General features: G+C 41.4%; 1 pseudogene; it reads left to right on the forward strand.

The window, feature by feature from the left end:
* Positions 1-8,383: 8,383 nt before the first annotated feature.
* Positions 8,384-11,671, forward strand: LOC148723695 (uncharacterized; annotated as a pseudogene).
* The last annotated feature ends 5,520 nt before the right edge of the window (positions 11,672-17,191 follow it).

Genomic DNA, 17,191 nt, shown 5'->3' on the forward strand with positions numbered 1-17,191 from the left:
CTTAGGAGCGAATGGTATTTATTTTTCTTCAGTGGATTGGTGGATCGGAGGCCGATGTTTAAGGTAGTGTGGCCCAGTGGTCGGGGTGCTGTAACTACAATCTCTACTCTTGGGTTTGCACACGCGGTCCAAAAGAAAAGGAGTTTTTCCGTATAATTTGGATATTTCAACAAAGTTGAAATGGTAAATTGGCCACCGTAATGATTACAAAAGCTGACGTTTCGAGCGTTAGCCCTTCGTCGGAGCGAATAGAGGAATTGTGGGTTGTGTGTGCTTTAAAGGCAGAAAATGGAGCTACGTTATTGGTGGGTGCATGGCAACGAGAAAAACATGAATAAATTAGTGGAATGAAAAGTGTTCATTGATCCCTGTGGGATTTAGATTGCCGGTTTGAAAGATGAACTTTTGTTCAAGATTTTTACGGCTTTCCGTGCCACCTAAGTGCAAGGAAAGACCGCAGATTGCCATATGTTGCTTAGAATGATTAGGTAAATTAAAATGTCTAGCGACTGGTTTCGATGTGTCCTTGTCATTCCTTTCCACGTCTCGAAGGTGTTCTCGGAATCGGTCACCTAGTCTTCTGCCTGTTTCGCCGATGTATATCTTTTTGCAATAAGTGCAAGTTATGCAATAGATTACATTAGCGGAGGTGCACGTGAAGTGATCGGTGATCTTAATGGATCGTTTAGGTCCCGATATTTTATCAGTGTTGTGAATGAAAGGACACGTTTTGCATCGTGCACGAGCGCATTTAAAAGTGCCTGGTTGCTCATTAGTCTGAAAAGAACTTCTGACCAAAAAATTGCCTAAGTTTTTGTCGCGTTTGAATGAAATGAGCGGAGGCTGCGAAAAGATAGTGCCTGTCTCTGGATCGTTTTGAAGTAATTTAAAGTTTTTAAGAATGATGGATTTAACTGAGTGGTTGTGAGGGTGAAACGTGAGAGTGAATGGAATGCGGTCGGAATCTTCCTTATGCGACGTTTGTAGTGCTGAATGTCGATCAATAAGTTGAGCGCGGTGGTAACCCGCTTGAACGACGGAAACAGGGTAACCACGTTTATCGAAGAACTGGCACATTGACTCTGATTTGTGGTGAAAATCAGAGTCATTACTACATAAACGACGAAGTCTTAGAAACTGAGAAAAAGGAATGGAATTCTTAACGTGAGATGGATGAGAAGACGAATATAACAAGTAATTATGCGAGTCTGTAGGTTTGTAATACACACTAGTGCATAAACCGTTACCTTCAATTGAAACTTTGACGTCTAAGAAGGATAAAGAATTGTCAGAAATTTCCCAAGTATATTTCAGAGCCGGGTGAAAAGAATTGACTGCAGTTATGAATTGAGTGAGCTCCTCTCTGGTAGAGGAGGTAGCGCCGATACAGTCATCGATGTAGCGACCGTAGAGTTCAGGTTTGGACCCGTTGTATTGGCTGAAAAATTGATGTTCGACAAAACCTACAAAAAGATTCGCATAGCTAGGTCCCATTTTGGTGCCCATGGCTACACCATTGGTTTGTTTGAAGAAGTTGTTTCCGAATGAAAAACAATTGAGTGTGAGCACTAGTTCGGCTAAGCGTAGTAGTGTTTCAGATTTAGGTTCCTTAACAGTACGTTGATCAAAAAAATGTTTAAGGGCCAGAAGGCCTTTGCCATTAGGAATGACAGTGTAAAGAGACGTAATGTCCATGGTGAAAAGAAGTTTGTTTTGGCCAAGGAAATTAAAGTCTTGAAAAATTTGAAGAGCGTGTTGGCTGTCTTTAATATATGATGGTAAAGTTTTGACGATGGGAGCCATAATTTTGTCTAGATAGCTGGAGATAAGTTCGGTAGGGCAACTGCAAGCCGAGACAATGGGCCGACCCGGGTTGTTAGGTTTGTGAATTTTAGGTAAAAAGTAAATACGAGAAGTTCTAGGAGTGGTTATGATGAGATTCTTTGCTGTGGCCGGCAATTCTTGTTTAGTTATGAGTTGGTTGATCGTATTCTTGACGGAGTTTTGATTGCTGGCAGTGAGGTCTTTGTCGATCTTTTGATAAAAAGAGGTGTCAGAAAGTTGCCGCAAAGCTTCTTTTTGGTAGGGGTCGGTGCGCCAAACAACGACTGAGCCGCCCTTATCGGCCGCTTTGATAACTATGTCTTTGCGTTTTCTAAGACTTTTTAGAGCCGACCACTCTTCAGAAGAGAGATTAGAAAATTTGGTAAAACGTTTGAAATTGAGTTTGTTGATATCGTGGCGGCATTTTTTGATAAAAAAGTCTAATGATGCGAATTGGCCCTCTGGGGGAGTCCATTTAGACTTTCGAGTCTGAAGTGTTTCGAAAGTGTCTTTGTTCGAGGTGTTAGAATCATCCTCTTTGTTGTGAAAAAAGGCTTTTAATTGAACGCCGCCAAAGAGGATGATTCTAACACCGAACAAAGACACTTTCGAAACACTTCAGACTCGAAAGTCTAAATGGACTCCCCCAGAGGGCCAATTCGCATCATTAGACTTTTTTATCAAAAAATGCCGCCACGATATCAACAAACTCAATTTCAAACGTTTTACCAAATTTTCTAATCTCTCTTCTGAAGAGTGGTCGGCTCTAAAAAGTCTTAGAAAACGCAAAGACATAGTTATCAAAGCGGCCGATAAGGGCGGCTCAGTCGTTGTTTGGCGCACCGACCCCTACCAAAAAGAAGCTTTGCGGCAACTTTCTGACACCTCTTTTTATCAAAAGATCGACAAAGACCTCACTGCCAGCAATCAAAACTCCGTCAAGAATACGATCAACCAACTCATAACTAAACAAGAATTGCCGGCCACAGCAAAGAATCTCATCATAACCACTCCTAGAACTTCTCGTATTTACTTTTTACCTAAAATTCACAAACCTAACAACCCGGGTCGGCCCATTGTCTCGGCTTGCAGTTGCCCTACCGAACTTATCTCCAGCTATCTAGACAAAATTATGGCTCCCATCGTCAAAACTTTACCATCATATATTAAAGACAGCCAACACGCTCTTCAAATTTTTCAAGACTTTAATTTCCTTGGCCAAAACAAACTTCTTTTCACCATGGACATTACGTCTCTTTACACTGTCATTCCTAATGGCAAAGGCCTTCTGGCCCTTAAACATTTTTTTGATCAACGTACTGTTAAGGAACCTAAATCTGAAACACTACTACGCTTAGCCGAACTAGTGCTCACACTCAATTGTTTTTCATTCGGAAACAACTTCTTCAAACAAACCAATGGTGTAGCCATGGGCACCAAAATGGGACCTAGCTATGCGAATCTTTTTGTAGGTTTTGTCGAACATCAATTTTTCAGCCAATACAACGGGTCCAAACCTGAACTCTACGGTCGCTACATCGATGACTGTATCGGCGCTACCTCCTCTACCAGAGAGGAGCTCACTCAATTCATAACTGCAGTCAATTCTTTTCACCCGGCTCTGAAATATACTTGGGAAATTTCTGACAATTCTTTATCCTTCTTAGACGTCAAAGTTTCAATTGAAGGTAACGGTTTATGCACTAGTGTGTATTACAAACCTACAGACTCGCATAATTACTTGTTATATTCGTCTTCTCATCCATCTCACGTTAAGAATTCCATTCCTTTTTCTCAGTTTCTAAGACTTCGTCGTTTATGTAGTAATGACTCTGATTTTCACCACAAATCAGAGTCAATGTGCCAGTTCTTCGATAAACGTGGTTACCCTGTTTCCGTCGTTCAAGCGGGTTACCACCGCGCTCAACTTATTGATCGACATTCAGCACTACAAACGTCGCATAAGGAAGATTCCGACCGCATTCCATTCACTCTCACGTTTCACCCTCACAACCACTCAGTTAAATCCATCATTCTTAAAAACTTTAAATTACTTCAAAACGATCCAGAGACAGGCACTATCTTTTCGCAGCCTCCGCTCATTTCATTCAAACGCGACAAAAACTTAGGCAATTTTTTGGTCAGAAGTTCTTTTCAGACTAATGAGCAACCAGGCACTTTTAAATGCGCTCGTGCACGATGCAAAACGTGTCCTTTCATTCACAACACTGATAAAATATCGGGACCTAAACGATCCATTAAGATCACCGATCACTTCACGTGCACCTCCGCTAATGTAATCTATTGCATAACTTGCACTTATTGCAAAAAGATATACATCGGCGAAACAGGCAGAAGACTAGGTGACCGATTCCGAGAACACCTTCGAGACGTGGAAAGGAATGACAAGGACACATCGAAACCAGTCGCTAGACATTTTAATTTACCTAATCATTCTAAGCAACATATGGCAATCTGCGGTCTTTCCTTGCACTTAGGTGGCACGGAAAGCCGTAAAAATCTTGAACAAAAGTTCATCTTTCAAACCGGCAATCTAAATCCCACAGGGATCAATGAACACTTTTCATTCCACTAATTTATTCATGTTTTTCTCGTTGCCATGCACCCACCAATAACGTAGCTCCATTTTCTGCCTTTAAAAGCACACACAACCCACAATTCCTCTATTCGCTCCGACGAAGGGCTAACGCTCGAAACGTCAGCTTTTGTAATCATTACGGTGGCCAATTTACCATTTCAACTTTGTTGATATATCCAAATTATTTCGTTACTCCTACCGACGCAGCCCCAAACAGTTTCTTTCGAAACTATCAGCCTTTATTCATTTGAGTTTTTCCGTAGTCGGGTATCGTCTTCCATGTTGATTAAATGTCGTTATGTTTGCATCCAAAGTTTCAGTGTTTATTTAAACATAAACACCACAGGGTTCAACCCCTCTATTTTGCAAATCGCTGGATTTTTTTTACCGTTTGCCCCGAGTTCACCTATCAGTTACACTTAGTATATGGCCAAGCGGTTTGCCTCCTGCCAGCATTTTTTCACCCACTTCCCCATTTTCAGCCACACAAAGTTGTTGTTGTCTTTTACTTTTAGGAGAAACAAGGAGAAGACAATTAACACCATATCTATTTACAATTTGTGTTTCTCATTAGCTTGTTATGGCCCTGAAAGACCCATTCAGGGAGTCGTCGACCAATTAAATAAACAGAAATAGAGCTATCGATCGGAGCAAGATATCGTTCCTTTCTATTTGGAGTCGAGCACGCTAACCACTTGGCCACACGATCTACCTTGAGGTTCCTTTATTTGATTTTGTTTTTACTGGTTCGTAAATAGTTGAAGCTTGTACTAAACGCTCTGAAAATTTAAAAGGGAAAATTAGGTTAATGAACAGGGGGTTGAACACTTAGGAGGGAAAAAATTAAGAAGCAACGGGTTCCAGTTTTGTTTTGTTCTTTTTTTAGTTTGTTTTGTTATTGTTTTGATTCTAAATTTTGACAGCACGTTATCTCTGGAAGTAGTTAGAGTTTAAGATTCAAAGTTAGCATGCAAATCTTTCATTTTTGTCAATATTGTAAAAATAGTTGTTGTCAAACGAGGTATTCGACAATGAAATTTGAGAATTCGCCGGTAAGTACGCACGAAGAGCACACACAATTCAGTTGCCTTCTGCCGTATAAACTAATTTGACTTGTTTTATTCATAATTTTCGCATTTATGATAAAGAATCGTTTTCCTAACTCTAGACCAAAAAAAATGATAGATTCATGGACTGTGATCCAGTTAAGAGCGGTTACCGGTGACAGAGAATGATTTGGCATTAACTTTGTAATTTTATTTTAACTCGATTCCATGCGGTTATGAAGATAATCATCTTACTCGCCAAAGTAAAGACAGGTTGATAATTTTAATTAAACCTTCAGCTTAATCAAAATTTACATTTTTTACACATTTTACAAGTTATGTCATTGGAACAGTTTTAAAAGGACCTTTGTAGTAGCTTTAATTTGTGACAGACAAATGGAATAAAAGTAAACCTATCGGACTAAGAAATCGTATCTTCTTTCCACGTGGAGTCGAGCGCGCTAACCATCCTGCCACCCGCTCTCCCTTATTAACTTTTTTTCATGAACGTGTTTGTTGATAAATAATCCCCAATTTCCTTTGCAAAAAAAAAATTAATGAAAACCGGGCTGTACTGTTCTTGTTCCTCTGAGCTAAATTTTCGAAAACGCCTATATGTCAAAGTTTGGACTGTTTTTATCAAGCAAATCTTTCATAACTCACAATAAATATATCTCATGAGACGGCTTGTTGTGTAGTATCGCTGAGTATTTTTACGAGTTGTGCCGTATTTTGACGAGCCCGTGAGGCGAGTCGAGCCCGTGAGGCGAGTCAAAATACAAATAACGATTAAAAATACTCAGCGATACTACACAACAAAACGTCTAATAAGTTATTTATTATCCAACAAGGCAAATTGTTATTTCATTGCGGGCGAATTTCGCGGATATTTATTTATGAGGACTGCGTGACAGAAGTATGCGAAGCGGAACGGAATTGGCGCGTTGTCGAGTTGCTGTTTCAACTTTCTTCAGTAAATGAAGAAATTTCCTGGTCATCTAGTTGTTTTTCTTCGTTCGATTCATCTAATGAACTTTATCTATATTTGCCAGCCATTGCGACTCTTCGTTGTCAGAAATATGATTCAAATTGTCCGCCATTTTTTTTTGTAACTTCAATCCAATTCTTCGCTTGCGCGATGCGAGAAAACCTGTCTAACTAGTTCTCTGGAGTACAAATACCGCGTGATATTTGTACTCGTCTATGGCGTTATTTGTACTCTACGGAGTGTAGTTGGGTATTAATTAGAATTACTTTTTACGGCTTCAAGAGAGGTATATTTTGGTTTCATCATTCCTGTTATTCGCAATGATGAAACACAATCGGGCGTTGGCCACACTTACCTATGCCACCAGAGGATATACAGTTTCAGCGAAAGCCATGTAAGAGCTTGGGGCGCTGTTTATTTCGTTCTATACGAAAGCAAGACTAAATGTCTAAATTTTGAAAATTTGGATGACCCGTAGCAGGAAGGAAAAAAGAGCATAAGCTTATGCTGATTGTTATTCCAATCTTTCAAAATGGCAATGGGTAAATACAAAACCAAGCTGTAAAGGAAAATTTTGACCAAGAGCGAGACATTTAACAAGAATCAAACCCATGGTAGATTAATGATAAACATGTTGGCTTCAAAGGTAATGTATGACAGAAAATAGTCTTGCATGAACATTGTAATTCTATGAGTAACTAGATCTCATGCGAGGGGGCAAATGGAGGTCCACATAGTCACTGGATGCCGGTTATGAGTGAGCACCATGGCTTGGCCTAAAACATCCTCTGAGTGGCGCAGACCTCGAGACCCACTCCAACCTCCTCGTGATGCCCCCTGGATTTCCAACTAAAAGGAGAGGACGACTGCGGGTGCCTGGCGCAGTATAACCAGACTTGCTCCGGGCAGGTGGGGCTTGTCAGCCATGGAAGGCTGCTCACCTAGGAGATGGGAACTCCGATAACAAACCCACGGGCAGGTGGGGCTCAATAGCCTTAGTCGGCAACCCACCTAGGAGACGAAAACTCCGAAGTAAAACCTAAGGTCCGAGGACCTCGCTGTCATTGTCCCAGCTTGCTAGGCCATGGCAGATGAAGCTCGTGCTTAAAGGGTGGGGCCAGTCTGCGCACTCTGTACTTGACCAAAAAATCCTTAGCGCAGGCCGAAGGACACGTCCACGTTCTGCGTCCAACCATTCCAAGCCTTGCAGCGATGGGAAAGAGGCCAAAGTGATAAGTGGAAGATGTCACTGGAAGCCATAGTCCCGATCCTGCATGCAAGCGGCTCAGGACAGATGGTCGCCTGGTTGTTGACCTGGAGGCGACGACACCACTCGGCAGCATCCTGAGCGACCAGGCAGCCCTATTCAGGGAGAGCACTGCCTGCTCCACATGGAGAGGGGCGATAGAAAAGGTTCGACTAAAGAAAATTCGCCTTCTGATCACCACCCAGTTGGCTAGCCGCGGTCAACGGGCATCTTATCTTGCGGCCGACCAAGATTGAAATCTTCAAAGAAAAGAAAACAGGTCTTGAACGTTGCCTGTTGGAACGTCAGGACTATGCTCGACACGGCTAACAGCAACCGTCCGGAACGCCGTTCAGCCCTTGTGGCTCACGAACTCTCTCGCCTTAACATCGACATAGCAGCTCTGGATGGTAGTTTCTTCAATCTACGGCGACTCCGTGCTCACACAAAGACCCAGGAGAGGCTGATACGAGATCTTCTCTTTGCGGAAGACGCTGCCCTTGTTGCTCACACTGAGCGAGCTCGTCAGCGCATTACATCATGCTTTGTAGATGGCTCGCAGCTGTTTGGCCTTGAGGTCAGCCTCAAAAAGACAGAGGTCCTTCACCAGCCTGCCCCTCAGGTAGAATACCGCCCTCTCCGCATCAGCGGGGAGGGCGGTATTCTACCCGAGGGGAAGGCTGGTGAAGGACTGAATTTGTAATTCTTGATATCTCGATGCGAAAAATACATACCCTTTGACCTCTGATATGAAGTGTGTGTGTGTGTGTGTGTGTGTGTGTGTGTTTGTGAGTGAGTGTGTGTGTGTGTGGGGGGGGTGGGGTAGGGGTAAGGAGGTTCGATGCCACCCCCTCAGGGTATTGTAAATGAAGTGAGAAAAGGTTGGATGCTACCCCCCTCAGATTTTGCAAATTTTGGAAAGGGGATTTACGCTGTTGCTGAAACTTTAAGCAGCTGTTGGTTTATAGTTTGCGGAATTTTTTAAGGTGTCAACTGTCCCCAAAATTCGACATTTTAAACATAATTCTTCTAGTTTCTCAACACGAAATTACAAAATCGATTCCTTTGGTACATGTGCATGGTTACATTTAAGCTTTCTGGCTTGATTTTGCACTGATTTTTTGCCATTTCTCATAACCGACTAAGGTGAAATAGTGAATAGGCCAATTTAGAGTTGTGTACTTAGTTGCCAAGCCTTTGATTTGGAGTGAGGCTGGAGGCGACCTTGTCATGAAAGAGACCTGTATCTAGTTAGCATGATAACAAAGTGATTTACATTTGAAAAACAGCAAGATTTGTATCATAACAAGGTCACCCTTAGCCTCACTCCCACTGAAAGATTTGGCAACCAAGCACACAACTGTAAAATGGACTATTCAAGATGGCGGGTCTGATGACGTCATACGACGTCAGCGCCATCAAAATTAAATTTTCATCTTGTAGCGCAAGCTAAGGGTTTTGCACTCCATGTTAATTTATTTTACTGTGACTAAATTTAACGAAAGCCTTGGGGGGTTCGGTCAACATCTCCCCCCTTAAACTTAACCGGGTACGTGTTTGCTGACGTGAAAAATGCTTGCAAGCCTTATAATTAGAGCTTCCTTTATAAGAAAAACATTCGTATTACTCGTATGTATTCGTATGTATCTGTATGTTGGTCGTATGTATCCGTATGTTAGTCGCATGTTACTCGTGTGTATTCGTATGTATCCGTATGTTACTCGTATGTTACTCGTATGTTACTCGTATGTTACCCGTATGTACTCGTGTGGTGTTTTAGTCATGATCCAAGCAGGACATGCTGTGCTTGGTCGGTGCGAGGAACTTTTAACCACAAAGGATATTGAAATATGCAAACCTCGACATTTCGCCTACTGTGTAAATGTGGAAGCTACGAATATTATAAGAGGCTTGGCTCCAGGTCAAGTAATCGAGACTTACACCGATACTTCACAATCATCGGCTGAAGAAAGAGGTTTCACAGAGGCAGAGGCAGGCAGCTTTACAGTCACTACTCGTGGTTCAATGGGAAATCAGTGGTATAATGAAGACCAACTAACTGTCGGATGATCCGCTCTCACACAGGAGAAGAGGAGGAAATAGAATTTGATGACTGTAAGGATGGAAACTACAAACTGCGTTACAAGCCAAAGAGTGTTGGCTCACGTGACATTTCTGTGGAGGTGAATGGCAAGCCGCTGACTGGTAGTCGTTGGAGGATCCAGGTGGGTGGCAGAGTGGGTGGGTGGTCACCAGTACAAAGCTATTCATTCATTTGCATAACATGGTACAGGATCCGGACAATTTGATGGACCAAATAGCATTGCAGTGAGTGAAAGAACAGGATACATTGCCATAGCAGATTATGGTAATCACAGAGTTCAGTTGTTTGATCGTGAGTTGAAATATCTGAGAACAATAGCAGACAAAGGGCGTGCTGCTGAGAGAATCAAGTATCCTAAATCAGTGGGATTTACAGCATCTGATGAAGTCATAGTTATTCATGGACCAGCTTTCAAAACTTCTAAAATGTTCTTGTTCACTGAACATGGCGACTTCATTGAAGTCACCATGAAAGTCATTAGTCAGCATCTGATTGATCCACCCACCGTATTTGTTAGAGGTGATGGTCACATGATCGTGTGTGACTTTGGCGACAACTCAGCAAGGTCCTTTCCCCTGATGGTACAGGATTAGTATATTTGTCAGAGGTGATGGTCACATGATCGTGTGTGACTTTGGCGACAACTCAGCAAGGTCCTTTCCCCTGATGGTACAGGATTAGTATATTTGTCAGAGGTGATGGTCACATGATCGTGTGTGACTTTGGCGACAACTCAGCAAGGTCCTTTCCCCTGATGGTACAGGATTAGTATATTTGTCAGAGGTGATGGTCACATGATCGTGTGTGACTTTGGCGACAACTCAGCAAGGTCCTTTCCCCTGATGGTACAGGATTAGTATATTTGTTAGAGGTGATGGTCACATGATCGTGTGTGACTTTGGCGACAACTCAGCAAGGTCCTTTCCCCTGATGGTACAGGATTAGTATATTTGTCAGAGGTGATGGTCACATGATCGTGTGTGACTTTGGCGACAACTCAGCAAGGTCCTTTCCCCTGATGGTACAGGATTAGTATATTTGTCAGAGGTGATGGTCACATGATCGTGTGTGACTTTGGCGACAACTCAGCAAGGTCCTTTCCCCTGATGGTACAGGATTAGTATATTTGTTAGAGGTGATGGTCACATGATCGTGTGTGACTTTGGCGACAACTCAGCAAGGTCCCTTCCCCTGATGGTACAGGATTAGAATATTTCTTTAAAGGAAAAAAAGCTTTTCGTTCCCCAGGCTGTGCTGTTTATCATGCGGACAAGTTTTTTGTATCATATCGCTTAACTGGCTGTGTTAGAGTATTCAACAACTAAGGACTTTATCTGTATGATATTGGCAAGAAAGAATCTGGCGACGGACAACTTATTTCTCATGGAAGCAAACTCATCATTGATGCGTTTAACAACCTGATCGTGTGTGACATTTATAACGCCAGACTTAAGGTGTTTTCTTTAGATGGAAAGTTTATTAATTCGTTTAATGAACGATTTAAATCTTCCTCCTCTGTCGTTGCTTTTGAAGATAAGTTGTTGGTTTGCGATTGTGAAGAAAATGTAAACCATTTTTTGCAGTAGAACATTACTCAGAAGTTATTCTAATGCCATTCTCTCGATGTGATCCGTGTTCCGTTGTTTTTGCAGTACGTTATGACCCTATTTTTCCAACAGATGATATTTTCCTCGCTGGCCCAAAAGAAACCTTTAATAATATATTTAAGACAGCTTTTTTTTAGTTAGCTTTGTTTTGAATTTGTTTGAATTTTTTTCAATTCTTTTTCGTCTTGTTTGCTATTGTTTCCATTTACTAGTTGTAGGCGATTATCTTTGAGACTAATAAAAGAAATGTTGTTAAACTTGATGTGGAAATGAATACAAAAGAGTCCTATCTTGGAAGAGGGGGAGGGGAATAAAGATTTTTTTCCCGTAGGCGTGGAAAAAATATGGAAACGCAAAAAACGTTAAAAAAAAAAACTAGCAGTTAGGTTGACTGGTCTCCGTCCAAAAGGCCCACATAGAGTAGGTTGCTACGGCAGTAGACTCGAAGAAAATTTACCCCGAGGCTGCGTAAAGCGCCGGTTGCCACGAGTCTTAAAACAGTTAGAGTGCCAGCATCAAATTTACAGCTTTCTTTTAGCTGTCCTTCTGACAACTTAATCTTATTAACTAAGATAGCTTTTGTCACAAATAATCAGGCGGAGAATTTTCAACGACGATGGAAAGTTTTCCTGGGTTGCCGGTGGGGAGGCTCTCATTATTACCCTTTGAACGCGCGTGTTTCCGCACTCGCGGCAAGGTATGAGGCCTTCAGCAACTCGAGCCGGCAAGAGTTTTGGCCTTGGAAGGCCTCATTATTAGTGCCAGACCCCTAACAATCCTTTCCACGACTCGTCTCAAACTCTTACTAACAGAAAAATGCACGTCTTGTAATGATGAGGCTTTAATTACTCGTAGGCTAAATCCTGGACTCCACTAGTGCGACTTCACTATACGAAGTAAATGCCCCGAAAAATTCATGTCGCAACAAAAATTCGCTTCTCCACCGATCAGAATAAAACTAAACTGATCGCAGCTTAGTTCTCCTCGTGTTCACCCCTTTCCCCTCACCCCCTCCCCCCCTTACCCCCCTCCAGCAGACTGCTTGTCCGTACTCTGATTTCTCATTGTCTAGATCTCCTTGCCGGATATTTTCTTTGGTTATATTGTAATTGAGATTAATTTGCTTTTAGTTTTAGAACAGTCAATCGAACTGCGGCAGAGAGGAAAACATTCTAGTAGGCTTATGAAAGATTCACTTGTAGGATTGAATTTTCTGATATTGATCCGTTTTAGGAAGGTTAAGTCTAAGCTCATTTGGAGCTGCTCACGATGTTATCGTTTGAATACTGATGGAAATGTGACATATTCTATTTTCACACTTCTATCACCATGAAAGCGTGAATTGGACTTAAAAAAAAGTCTACGGCCTGGTTATTTAAACAAAGTTTAACCGTTGTTTTACAAAACCGCGTACTACGCAATCTTGAATTAAGCTGAATCTTTCATTTGAACATTTATTTTTGTGAACAGTTTCGAGGGGTTAACAGTGGAAGGTCATTTTTTTGTAAATAAAAACAAACCCCTTATTTAGAATACGTACGGCCCACTGCTTGCTTAAACCGTGGTCTGGGTTAGACCTCGTCCCGTGGAAACAAGTGGTCCTTATTAAGGATTTTTCCCTTTTTCTTCCGAGAGTCTTCATACTTGTAGAACTGTGGAACTAAGCAGGAAAGAATGAATCTCGTAGCAGTATCCGTAGGTTTCACAGACTGTATGTTTGATAAACAAAAGTCGCTTTGACCACAGGCGGCCTAAGCGTATGTGAAATAATTTGGATATATCAACAAAGTTGAAATGGTAAATTGGCCATCGTAATGATTACAAAAGCTGACGTTTCGAGCGTTAGCCCTTCGTCGGAGCGAATAGAGGAATTGTGGGTTGTGTGTGCTTTTAAAGGCAGAAAATGGAGCTACGTTATTGGTGGGTGCATGGCAACGAGAAAAACATGAATAAAAGCACACACAACCCACAATTCCTCTACTCGCTCCGACGAAGGGCTAACGCTCGAAACGTCAGCTTTTGTAATCATTACGGTGGCCAATTTACCATTTCAACTTTGTTGATATATCCAAATTATTTCGTTACTCCCACCGACGCAGCCCCAAACAGTTTCTTTCGAAACTATCAGCCTTTAAGCGTATGTGATACCAGTCTACAGTTGACTGGTAGCACCATACGCGTTACAAATAAATTCGCCGAAACAATCTTAAAACGACCGTTGGCGACAAAGCGCCGAGGGAAAAAAGGTAAGGAGACTTCACACGTTACATTAAGATCTTTAAAAATTCGTTTAAAATTCGCTTTCATTAATGTTTCGTTTAGTAAATAGGCGTTGCCTTTGATGACAGATATAATTTAATTAACACAACTCGTGATTGACATTAATTCCTCACAATGATTTAAAGTCGTATATGTGAACGATCCTTCGCAGTAAAGCACTATTTGAGCAATAGTGAAAATCAGACCTGAAAAAAATTTCAGGCCTGCACGGGATTCGAACCACTGACCTCTGCGATACTAGTGCAGCGCTCTACCAATTGAGCCAACAAGCCAACTGGGAGCAGGCCATCAAATTAATTCGACATAAACCCGTAGATGATAAATCAAACAACAACAAACATATGAAACATATGTATGAACTGCGGTTATGAGACGTATATGTGAACGATCCTTCGCAGTAAAGCACTATTTGAGCAATAGTGAAAATCAGACCTGAAAAAAATTTCAGGCCTGCACGTTCACATATACGTCTCATAACCGCAGTTCATACATATGTTTCATATGTTTGTTGTTGTTTGATTTATCATCTACGGGTTTATGTCGAATTAATTTGATGGCCTGCTCCCAGTTGGCTTGTTGGCTCAATTGGTAGAGCGCTGCACTAGTATCGCAGAGGTCAGTGGTTCGAATCCCGTGCAGGCCTGAAATTTTTTTCAGGTCTGATTTTCACTATTGCTCAAATAGTGCTTTACTGCGAAGGATCGTTCACATATACGTCTCATAACCGCAGTTCATACATATGTTTCATATGTTTGTTGTTGTTTGATTTATCATCTACGGGTTTATGTCGAATTAATTTGATGGCCTGCTCCCAGTTGGCTTGTTGGCTCAATTGGTAGAGCGCTGCACTAGTATCGCAGAGGTCAGTGGTTCGAATCCCGTGCAGGCCTGAAATTTTTTTCAGGTCTGATTTTCACTATTGCTCAAATAGTGCTTTACTGCGAAGGATCGTTCACATATACGTCTCATAACCGCAGTTCATACATATGTTTCATATGTTTGTTGTTGTTTGATTTATCATCTACGGGTTTATGTCGAATTAATTTGATGGCCTGCTCCCAGTTGGCTTGTTGGCTCAATTGGTAGAGCGCTGCACTAGTATCGCAGAGGTCAGTGGTTCGAATCCCGTGCAGGCCTGAAATTTTTTTTCAGGTCTGATTTTCACTATTGCTCAAATAGTGCTTTACTGCGAAGGATCGTTCACATATACGTCTCATAACCGCAGTTCATACATATGTTTCATATGTTTGTTGTTGTTTGATTTATCATCTACGGGTTTATGTCGAATTAATTTGATGGCCTGCTCCCCGTTGGCTTGTTGGCTCAATTGGTAGAGCGCTGCACTAGTATCGCAGAGGTCAGTGGTTCGAATCCCGTGCAGGCCTGAAATTTTTTTCAGGTCTGATTTTCACTATTGCTCAAATAGTGCTTTACTGCGAAGGATCGTTCACATATACGTCTCATAACCGCAGTTCATACATATGTTTCATATGTTTGTTGTTGAATGATTTAAAGTGTTAGCTTGTCGTGATTTAAACCAGTTTTTCAGAAGAATCAGTAAGAGAGAGAAGTCGATTTTTCTATCTGTTCGCTTACCCGAATCTGCTAACCTGAAGTGAAAAACCTGTTTTTACGACGCGCCACAGAAGTAAGTTTCCAGTCATGTTTTCTTGAATTTTGCCATGAGATTAAGACTAAATTTACGTTTTCTGATTTCGAATTACAAATGTATTTCTCTTAGGTCGAATAATCATTAAAGTTTGGATAATATTATACGGTTTGTGGTGATCGTCTGAGCTGACCAGTTCCGAGTAAGGAAACATTATCCTTTTCACTTCTCTTTACTTTCTTTTTATAACTTTTCCTTTTTTTAACGGTCCACCATCAAGTTTAAAATTCGATCTTAATATGTTAGACGTTCCCGTCAACGACCTTTATGATACCCCAAAATCATACACAGTACGCTTGGGCCAACTGTGTTTTGACACCTAACCATTTACGAACGAATTCTCACCACAGGTGTTGATATCTCGTCTCGACAAAGATTTGACGATTGGTCCAACTTCTACTTCACGTTAGGATGATCGACGATCGATCTGAGCATGTACGGTTTTCGTGTGGTAAGTATCCTACATTTTGATAGGACCACAATTATCGATAGCCTTCTGTACAGAAATAAAATTTCACGTCTTTTGGCTTTCAATATTCTGGGCGTAATTGTGTCTTTGTTTCCGTGAGTGGATAAGTGAGTAAGTAAACCTCTACTTATCATAAACCAGGGTAAATCCTTCTATAGGATCTCTGCGCTTGTAAATTGTTTTTGTGTCATTCTTATTATTTATTTCGTCTCTTATCTTTTCATACCTCCTTTGTTAAGTTTGTTGGCGTTTGTTGTCGTCAGTTACACCTTTTTTTTTTTTGCACGTGTCTCATACAGCACATTATTTCGCAGTCCTCTTGTATTTAAAGCCTGGCGCCCAGTTTCTTTTATGCATAACAACTTTTTTTAAGTCAGTTTACTTGCAGTCGCGCTTTGCACAGCTCTCTGTTTTAGAAGTCTTCAATTTATTCGCTATTGCAGTTATTAGGACAGTTATTAGACGTTAGCAAAGTAATTATTTTTTTTTGTTTCACTTCGTCTGTAATTATTTTTGCTGTTATAAATTTGTTTCTCTCATTAAAGGGCATGCATGTAAACCCCAAAGTCGTGCATTTTCTTTTCACATAGCTGTTTAGCAAGTATATCAAGTACACCGAAGGTGCAATTCGTTTTTTCTCAAAAGTCCATTTTCACCCTGTAAAAGCTCTTCCAAATTCGAAACAATCGCCATCTTGACTTGCACCATCTTTCCTGTGACGTCACGGGTGGAGCCTTACGGTACCGGAGGTCAAAAGCGCATAAGAAAAGCTACTTGTTGGAAGTGGGCCTTAAAAGAGTTGCCGATCCCGGTGCTGTACCGATGATTCAGGACCTACCACAAACAAATTCTTACGAACAAAAAAAGTGACTCGTACGGTCAGCAGATAACGAGGATCCTTGGGTGGCCGACCGAGCTGAGAAGCGAACGAGGAGAAGTAGAGCTCTCCCTAAGTTTTGGGAAAGAAAGGGAGACAAATGATTCCTAAAAACCTCTCAAACTGTCAACTTTTTACAGCCAAGTCAGCTCGCCATTAAAGCGTCTCAAATTGATCCCAACGCCCGTGACAAACGAATGTAAAACCATACCAACTGTTGCAAGATTTATTCGCAAGATAAATGCGCCTCCAAAACACCTTTCACGGACGAAACAAAGAACCAAATCCGTCTCATATCAAACTGGATGCCACCGGTTCAGTCTTCTATTGCCCTTTAGAGCTACTTGGAAAATTTTATGGAACAACCTCCAGAAATTAGTTATCTAAGCCATAAAAGAATTTGTAACACAGTGAGGTAATGGCTCTTAAAGAATTAGAAAACAACTTTGCTTTAAACCTCACAAAAGCAACACAACAGCAAC

The sequence above is a fragment of the Stylophora pistillata genome, chromosome 9 (assembly GCF_964205215.1).
Source record: "Stylophora pistillata chromosome 9, jaStyPist1.2, whole genome shotgun sequence".
Classification (NCBI taxonomy): Eukaryota; Metazoa; Cnidaria; class Anthozoa; order Scleractinia; family Pocilloporidae; genus Stylophora; species Stylophora pistillata.